The 9,798-nt window shown below is 36.4% G+C and overlaps 1 pseudogene; it reads left to right on the top strand.

Moving 5' to 3' along the window:
- Positions 1–7,692: 7,692 nt before the first annotated feature.
- On the top strand, positions 7,693–8,470 carry LOC110330301 (annotated as a pseudogene).
- Positions 8,471–9,798: the final 1,328 nt, after the last annotated feature.

The raw sequence follows: 9,798 nt of genomic DNA, 5'->3' as shown, positions 1-9,798 counted from the left end.
TCGGTGTCCGCTGCAGGATATCCTATCCCATGTTGGGCAAGGATTTATTTATTCCACCGTCTCCCTTCAAAGCAGTAAGGCTATTGCCACTGTTCTCTGTAGCCCACCAAAACTCACTGGGAACTATTGGGGAAGACTCCTCTTGCTTTGGTCACAAAACATGGAGAAAAGAAATTGGTTCTAACCAAGAAGTTTCTAGCCAGCTACTTAGACTACTAAGAAAAATAATACAGAGCAGTATATATATATATATATATATATATATATATATATATATATGTAATAAATACTATTATAAAATAATGAGTGTGGTGAAATATGCTCATTGGTATAAGAGTGGCACAAAAATATGGGCTAAACAACTGCTCTTTGGTTGATTTAAGGCCAATTTCACTGCAGGAAATATGTCTGAAATTGTAAACCTTACCAAGCCACCATTAACTTGGAAACCATAGGCCTGAGGGATTAACCTGTAAATATTAATTTAAGATATGCACATAACAATATGCACATAACAATGCCTTCTCTATACCCAAAATTTAATACAGTTCTTCAATACGTTTTCAATAAATTCTTCAATAAGTCTTCAAAAGAGAATTTATTACTTTGGGTTTTGCTGTGGTTTCCTTGTTATTGTTGGGTTGGTTTAATACTTGTATATGAGCAATAGATAAAGAAAAGAATAGAGAATAAATATCACTGGAGTGTACACTACAAATGGGACACTGATATCACCAAATATGACTAAGTATTAACAAAATTCTGCAAAGTATCAGCCATATTAGAGATTTTGAGAGAGAGAGAGAGAGAGAGAGAGAGAGAGAGAGAGAGAGAGAGAGAGAGAGAGAGAGAGGAGATAGATGATCATGACCGGGGAAGAGCATATCTCCACTTCAAAGCCTCTCCTCTCCACTGCCATTCCTCTTTGTTCTCTTACCACAGAATAATTACACAATGTCAGTTATTAGTTTTAACAAATTTTCAAATAGCTGAAATGAATTATAATGAATTTAATTATATACCCATTAAATTGTACATTTAATAAATTTTTCCTGAGGAAAAATAATTTATATAAAGAAGGAAATTAATACTATAAGAAACTAGGATCATGCAAAGTGGGTTAATAAATCCTTGGGGAAACAACATTTTAAGTTTTAAGTTTTTTCTATAATCTCATATAGCAATTTAAATAAAATTATGAATTTGTTAATTAAATAAAAATTATTTTACTGGACCACTGCCTTAGAATTCCTATAGACTGAGGGAGAAAAGGGTTCTTTCTTTTTTTGATCATAAATTATAATGTCATTTCTATTCTAGAGAGTAAACTAGTTTTTCTTTGTTCATTTGTTTGCTTTCCTGTTATTGTTGCCTTTGATTTTTTTTTGTAATCATGCATACATACATCATCTAGGAGGGCATATTTGTATCTGTGGTAGAATGTAAAATGACTATAAACTTTTTTTTCAATATCGTATATGATTTAAAGTTCTGAAATGATTTGGTCACATGCTGGATTATTCGGGAAATTATAGTACCCTAGCATAGTTTGCCTGAAGTTATGTTCTAATTGAAGTTAATTTTGTGGGAATTTAGATTTTCTTGTTTAAAGAGTGTATACATATTCCAAGTATAATAATGGTGCATTCGGAATGTATAATAAATGATTCTAAAAGAAAGTTAAGAAAACACTAAATAAGAGCAGGAGAGAAAGAAAAAAAGAAAGAAAACACTAAATATCTACTTACTAAACTGCATTTTTTATTCTGAGAATAAATGATAGTCTAGGGCAACTGTTGAACAAGAAGGCAGTTTTAGAGTTCATAGTACTCTGGCCATTAGTTTGACAATTTTTTTTTTTTTTTTTTTTTTTTTTTTTTTTTTGGTTTTTTTCAAAACAGGGTTTCTCTGTATAGCCCTGGCTGTCCTGGAACTCACTTTGTAGACCAGGCTGGCCTCGAACTCAGAAATATGCCTGCCTCTGCCTTAGTTTGACAATTTTTATCGTAGATATTTAAAAATAGTTTATTGTTGTGACTATAGTAATATTGTAATAGAGTTTACAGCCATATAGAAAAAGACTAATAATGGAAAAATACATTTGATTAATTAGAGTTTTACATAACATGAAAAAAGATGATCAAGGAATAATCAACAGTCGTGAAAAACTATTTAATAAAATATATATATAATTTTTCTGGTAATAAATAGGTAAAGAGCAATGCCAGGAGTGATTATTCGATACTGCTTAGATTTTAGAAGAAATATGTCTTAGAGTTTTATTGTTGTGAAGAGACAGCAAGACTACAGCATTTTTTACAGGAAAACATTTAATTTGAGCTTACAATTTCAGAGGTTTAGTCCATTAACATCACAGGAGTAAGCATGGCAGTACACAGGCAGACATAGTGCTAGAGGAGCCAAAAGTTCTAGATCTAGGTCTTCAAACCTCAGAAGGAAACTGTATTCCACAGTGGCCATAGCTTGAGCATAGGAAGTATCAAACCATACCCATAGGGACACACTTCCTCCAACAAGACCATACCTTGTAACAGTGCAACTCTGTATTGTCAAGTATTCAAACATATAAGTCTATGGGGGAGAGGGTCGTACCTATTCAAACACCTACACAGTATTTCTTTCTTTTAAGCTTGTTATCTATATAATATTTTCTTAGAGACAGAGAGCAAACAAAGAAATGCACTTAGTAGAAACTGAAAGTCTGCAAGTCACCTGACCCTAAATTATGTTCTGTTTTCATTCCCCTTAAGCTGGCATAGCCACACTACCTTTATAATACTGCATAACACAGCAAGAGTACCCCTGTCTTATGGTTTTCAATCTTACTAAGCCTTCTACCAGAAACCTCTACCCAGTTTTCCATGTGACTTACGCTTTTTAGTCATTATTCTCTTCACACATGAATTAACTAATTATGTTACTGTGTTGTAATATAGATTAGTGATGTGGTTAAAGGACACTAACGTAAAATTAATATCTCAGGCTTTACTCACATAATATCAAAGCAGCTAAAATTAGAATGGAAAAATGTTAGTTATCCCCCTTCTACTTACACAATATACTTAAAACAGAGTTGTTTAAAATGATATGTATTGGCACAATAGAATGGAAGTCACAGTAAAGCCAGGCTTTCAATAGAAAAACAGCTATAGGTAATGGAAGTCAAATCTATGAAATATCGATTGATTAATATTTTATAGTAAGTGTCACAACAGTTTTATACTGCTGAGAAAGGATTTTTCCAATATAAAATATAAAATATGTCAATTGGCCACAGTCTCATAAGCTGTGGTAAAACAAATGTCTGCTTATAGATCCTTAATGTGCAACATAATGAGGCATAAAACAGGGAAATAAGGCATTATATTTTAGATACCAGAGTCAACATCAATTTTGAGGGCACATGTGTATCCAAGGTTGAATACAAAATGGCAGTAAACCTTCCTATCTTTCAATGTCATCTTTGATTCAATGTTCTCAGATGCTGGGGTCACATGCAGAACTATTTAGGAAGTTATTGTATCATAGCACAGTTTGTCAGAATTAATGTTCACATTGAAGTCAGTTTTGGGGGAACTTAGTTTTTCTGTTTTACATGCAGGAGTATAAATCTTTGACAGATCTTAAACACCCAGGAACTTGTATTAATTACCTCAGATGTATTAATTAATTCAGATGAAGTATGGGTTCGAACCTAGGCTGTGCAATATAATGAGAAAGATGTATCAATTCTTTGTACTGTTCATTATAGCCTTCCCTAAAATGAGAACTATAGCTATTTCTTGGAGATAATATCACAACTAAATGAGACCATTGTTAGAAGAAATTATCATAGGTCTAGACGGTATACAATCAATATTCTTGGCTTTATTTTTATTATAGAATCTAAGGTAAACATTTGCTAACCTTAAATAATTGTATATATACTTTGCAGATAATGACTATAGCAAATTGTTACCTGATACCTTACAAGTACTTTATTCATCTTCTTTTAGCAAAAAACATGGCGACATTCTGCTGACAGATTTTCCCATTGACCAATCTGTAGCCATACTTGGAAAAAATCTATGTTATCAAGGGCCAATTCAGGCAAAGCCTCAATAGTCCGTCTCATTTTATAACTAATCCTCTGAAAATAATATAGGTAGAGTCTTCCACCTTCAATGTCACCTTATCCCAGTTATATGGTAAAACATATGTCTCACTATTCCCCATGTGATTTCCAGTCCAACTAGTGTGACCTTCATAGGTTTGCTAAGGCAAAATTCTCCCTACACTTGAGATTTCCTCTTCATCAATTCCCATCCATTGTCTAGTACCCAATACTCTACTCCTCAGTAAAAAATTCTCACTTGATTGGGGGCTTGAGCTCAACATTTTCTAATACTGCTAAAAACCATCACAGTTTCCTCTGTACGTACTGGCATATTGTTTAGGCATATATTGCAAAGTTCTTGACCTTGAAATACACTGACTACATTGAGTATTCCCATTTTCACATTCCCAACACTGATAGACGCTTTTGGCTTCCATTTGGCATCTCATAACCTTGAACAGTATCTCTGTGAAAACCTGACCCTAAAGAATTATTTATTGATGCTGCATACTTGCTATTCTTTTTCAGTAACTGAGACTCACAGGGAGGAACGGCATTGTTGATTTCCTTTGTTTCACAGTGTTTTGATCTTAACTTCAGAAAGACACACCTGAGATTTCACAATCAAAAAAAAAAACCAAACCAGTATCTTCTCCCTGTACAAGACCCTCTCACCTCCCCTATCCTTTAAGGTAAAGTTTCACCCTACTTTACCACTGACATATCCTATATGACAAGTATCCTGTATTGCATCGTCTTAGGCTCAGTTCTGCATCAAGCTACTTTTTGATAAGAAAGAATTTAGCGGCTGTAATGAACCTCTCTGCCATTAAATAACATTTGACTGTTTTGATTTACAAAGGCGTCTCTTCAGAATATTATTGCCTTTCTTGGTTTTTCTTTTTTCTTTTCCCATTTTCGTTGTCAAAGATGAAACCAAAAGAAGCAAAATCCCACATTCTAAACCAATTTTTGAGATAATGCCTCTGCGAACATCTCTGCTTTCTCTGTGACCTTATTTCTTTCTTTTCCTCAGATTCTTCCTTTCTAACAAGGACCATGTATCGAGATAAATTAAAATCCTCAAATAATTCTCTAATCAAAGTAGTAGCCCATTGATTGTTATTCTGTTGATTTTCTGTGTTGCCCTTCTTATTTTATTTTAGCATATACTGTATGATTATCTTTTGTACTCATGTATAGGACTGCCATACTCCCAGAGGTGTCTTTCGAATATGTTTCACTGTCGACCTGTCTTCTGGTTTATTCTGCAGAGTTAGGAATTTGGAATTCTAAAGTCAAACAACTGAAGTAAATTAAAGACAAGTAAAAAATGAAAACACTCTTGGCTTTTTTTTAACAACATAAATATTTTCAAAGTTTTTGAATAGGAAGTATCCCATCATGAGTTGAAAAAAAATCATAATATATAAAGTAGGTTACACATGTCCTTAATTCAAGGATGCCTCTTAGTTCAGAAGGTTGACTAACCTCTTAAAATCTTTAGCGTTCTGGGTGAAAAGTCACTTTAGGGGCCAATTAGAGGAGAGACTCATTAAGCCAATTGTAAGAGGCCATACAGCATGGGTATAAGAGGTTAGGCAGCACCATTAGGAGCTAACCTGGAAAAGCAGTCATTTGAATGACTTTGCCTTTGAGGTTACCTCACAGCGAGCAGACACCAGGGCACTGCATTGGGTTTCTAATCTAAAGTGACAGAACACAGTGAAGGAAGAAACCCTGCCGACCTGGCTTAGTTTAGTAGTTTTGATTTGAACTTCAACATAGTTCTTGAGTGTCAAAGAAATACCACTAAAGGTTAAAAAGAATGCAAAGGTTAGTCAGCTTTCCTCCTGTATTTAAGGCAAGCTTAAACTTAGATAATGAGGGCACAGTGTCTTCTCCCTCCTCTTTTGATCAATACAATCCATTAAAACTAAAACATACTTAAGGCATAAGATGATCCTTCAGTTGTGAAACTATTGTCACCTTTTTATACAACTGTCTATTGTATATCTAGAAAAAAATAAATCCTAAAAAAAAAATCTTTGGGGGACTTGAACCCGACTACATTCTACAATGAAGACGAAAATTGATTTATCTTTTTTTTTGGTCTTGTATAGCAAAATCTATAGCAGTGACCTAAAACCTTTTATAAAGCAATCATGGAGATAGAGCCCACAAAGTCAGAAGAAAAATTTTCATTTATCCATGTCTTTCTAATCTTTGCCACCAGTTTCAAATGAAATTACTATCCTCTTTCGGTCAGTAATTTATCTTTTCGATTCCTCAACTATTGGGAGAGAAAGAAAATCAAACTCTCGTACCTGCAGAAGCTGAGAAAAGGTTTCCTTCCTTTTCTGAAGGAATGGAGACAGACTTTGGGTTACGTCCTGGAGGCACAGCTGAAGAATTACATACTCAGAAATTCACTGGAACTAGGTGACCCAATCAATAGCTTTGATATTTTCTCACATGTGGACTCCATTTTCCCACACAACAACTGGGAGACTTCATAAAACTACAGTGCAAAGTCTGCTTTGAGAAAGCCGTCAATCATCCAAGGTAAGTGTAAGCAGAGTGGGTATAAATCACATTCTTCCTCTTTGAAATTGTTTCTGCTCAAATTGAATAAAATACCTCGTCTATATGCTCATCTGATTTTCACTGTCTCTGAGAAAATGACATTTTAATTTTATTTTTTATTTTGGGTAATTTATGTATTAACATTTCAGGTTCCTCTTCTGAGACCCCTCTCTCCCCCTCCCCCTGCTTCTATGAGGATGCTCCCCCTCCCACCCTCCCACTCTCTCTTCACTTCCCTGGCATTTCCTTATACGGGGGCATCAAACCTTCGCAGGACCAAGGGCTTCTCCTACTATGCCAGATAAGGCCATCCTCTGCTATATATGACATTTTTATTTTAGTATAATATTTATAGTATCTTTTAATAGGGATTTGTCTTAGCAATTTAAGGAAAGCCTATTTCATTCTGGCTAAAAGTTTAGGGTTTACATCTGCCTTTGGATAATGAGGTAAAATTCCAAGAAGGATAATCTATTTGGGCCTTTCAATCACCTTGTAGATATGGCACTTCAGGAAGTCTGGTTCATCTTGCATCATGCCAAGAAAAGAGAAGGAATAATTACTGTTTAATAAAATAATACAATGTTTTTACACAGAAATACTGCCCCTGGTCTAGTAACAATATATCATAGTACTGGACAACAAAAGAAGACAGTTATTCACAGCATATCCTGAAAATTCAAGGATAAATTACATACATTCCACAGTGTTCTTTGTTATAAGAAATTTTTAATACATGTATTTCACACAATGTAAATATTATTTAGCATATTGTTATAAAATATTGTCATAAAACAGGCTTTGTGTTACATGGCCATAACCAGCCTTGTGCTCTGAGCATTTTTAAACGGAGTTTATCTTCTCAAGAGAAAGTGAGTGTGGGCGTTTGGCGGAGAGCCATCAGCTAGGTCCAGGATTGGGAGCAGCATCTCAGCTTGAGGAACTCAGGCGAGGCCGAAGTGCCCCCTTCCCGACCTGGCTAGGTTAGCTGACAGCTGCATATGCCATCCCTCCCTGAAATGATGCTTAGAGACAACGTTCTAAGGATCCAGCCTGGCTCTGGCTTTGGAATAGAGTTCAGAGCTGTGGATATACTGACATGTGTGAACAACTACAAGGGCATGCTCAAAGTAGCTTGTGCTGAAGAGTGGTAGGAAAGTAGAACAGAAGGTGAACTCTCCGAAGAAGTTATTAAACCGTATGACTGGACCTGTCTATTATGGACAAAAGAATAGAAAGAAACGTTGCTTGGAGAATCTCTTAAGCTAAAGGTTGTACCTACAACAGATCGTATAGATACAGAAAAATTGAAAGCCAAAGAACGTATTAAAGGGTTTGAAGAAGTTCTCCTTTTTGAAGATGAATTGCATGATCACGGCGTTTCCAGCCTGGGTGTGAAAATTAGAGTAATGCCTTCCAGCTTTTTTCTGCTATTGTGTTTTTCTTGAGAATTGATGGGGTGCTCATCAGAATGAGACACACAAGGTTTCACCATGAGGCTGGCAAAACCTACATGTTATGAGAATATCCATCCAGAGAGAGCAAAATTGATAATTTAAAGCATGTTCTGCCTTCTTCACGGAACCTAATGCAGTATCACAATATTTACCAAATAAGGAAGCAGTTTGTGAGAAGCTACTGTTTCCAGAAGGAATTGATCTTAATCCTGTGGACTCACAAATTATGCCCTCAGAAGAAAATGTTACAGCATACCATGTGGAACCTGACTGGATACCTTGGCTATTTGTAGGGGTATTTTTATTATGAGAATTAATTTCCTTGTTTACAGGCTGATTTTCTGTAGCCTTCAAGGAAAATAAAAGATTGTTGCAGGCAGGTTCCGCTCAACTTCTATTTATCCTGTCGGCTTTCAAGTTCCTACTCCAGAGATAAACATGCTCTGGAGCTTAATTTGTGTTCTTAACTCATCACATATTGAGACCTCAGCAGTGATGGGTATGTTTCACATGAGGGGTGGGAGGAAATAGTCTTGATCCATCCTGAAGCATCGCCTTCTACTGTGAAGACACTGTGAAGATCGCTGAGCCCCAATGCCCTCTGACCTTCATAGGATTCTGACTGCATGCTGATGTGCTACTCTGGCTCTTGGCTGTGGGCTTTCTGGTGTTCATTCGCATTTCTGGAGAGTTGTGACATGTCACCTAGGAAATTAATCTTGTATTATTCATTAGTTGGAGTTTCTGGGTGACATATTGTAGGTGTTTGTAAACACATGTATTTTTTAAATCTTTTAATTTAAATGTCTTTGTGCCTGTGTAGTGTTAGATTACTTATTTTGATAATTCATCATTAGAAACTGTGGAGAATTAAAATAAAACAATTGCCTTAAAACTATTAAAGAGGTGGGCAGTGGTGAGGAGGAGTGCTTCTGAAGATTGTATTCCTGTGAGGAGTACCAAGGTGTGTTCTTGGCCATTTCTAAATATGACATAAGTCATTTTATATGTATTTGTCCAAGTGTCTTTTGTAAGAGGAGAATAAATAATAAGGAATTATGTATACATAAAAAAAGAAGGCCCGAGGAGGGGTGTCCACCCGGGAGGAGTCTCAAGGCCTGAGCCTGAAGGAGAGCCGGTTCACTTAGGCTCTAGTCTGCCATAGCAAGAGTGTGGACCTCAGAAGCTACACAGCTTCAGGACAGACAGAAGCAACCTAATTTCAGGGACAGACCCTGTTTCGGGCTCCAGAAATTTGGGCACCTTCCTCACCAGAGGAAATGTGGCCACTTGTGAGGGCTCTGTCTGCTGGAGCAGGTGAAAGAGTCATATTGTGTCCAGAGTCCCTCAGTGGCTAGTCTGTGCAGGTGAGTGAATAAACTGCAGAGGCAACACATCTTCTGGGACAGGCCCTGTTTTGGGCCTACATCTTCAGCAAGGAGGCAGATCTGAACGCCAGGCCTCTGTGCACCTTCCCTGATAGAGGAGAGCTTCCCTGCAGAGAGTAATCTGACCACTAAGACCCAGGAGAGAGCTGGACTTCCAGGACTGCTGACAGAGGCTAACAGAATCACAGGAGGAACAAGCTCCAACCAGAAACAACTATAACAACTAACTCCAGGGATCAGCAGATGGCGA

Source organism: Mus pahari, chromosome 13 (assembly GCF_900095145.1).
Source record: "Mus pahari chromosome 13, PAHARI_EIJ_v1.1, whole genome shotgun sequence".
Classification (NCBI taxonomy): domain Eukaryota; kingdom Metazoa; phylum Chordata; class Mammalia; order Rodentia; family Muridae; genus Mus; species Mus pahari.
Note: the sequence above shows the minus strand (reverse complement) of the source record. Positions and strands in the feature narration are given on the sequence as shown.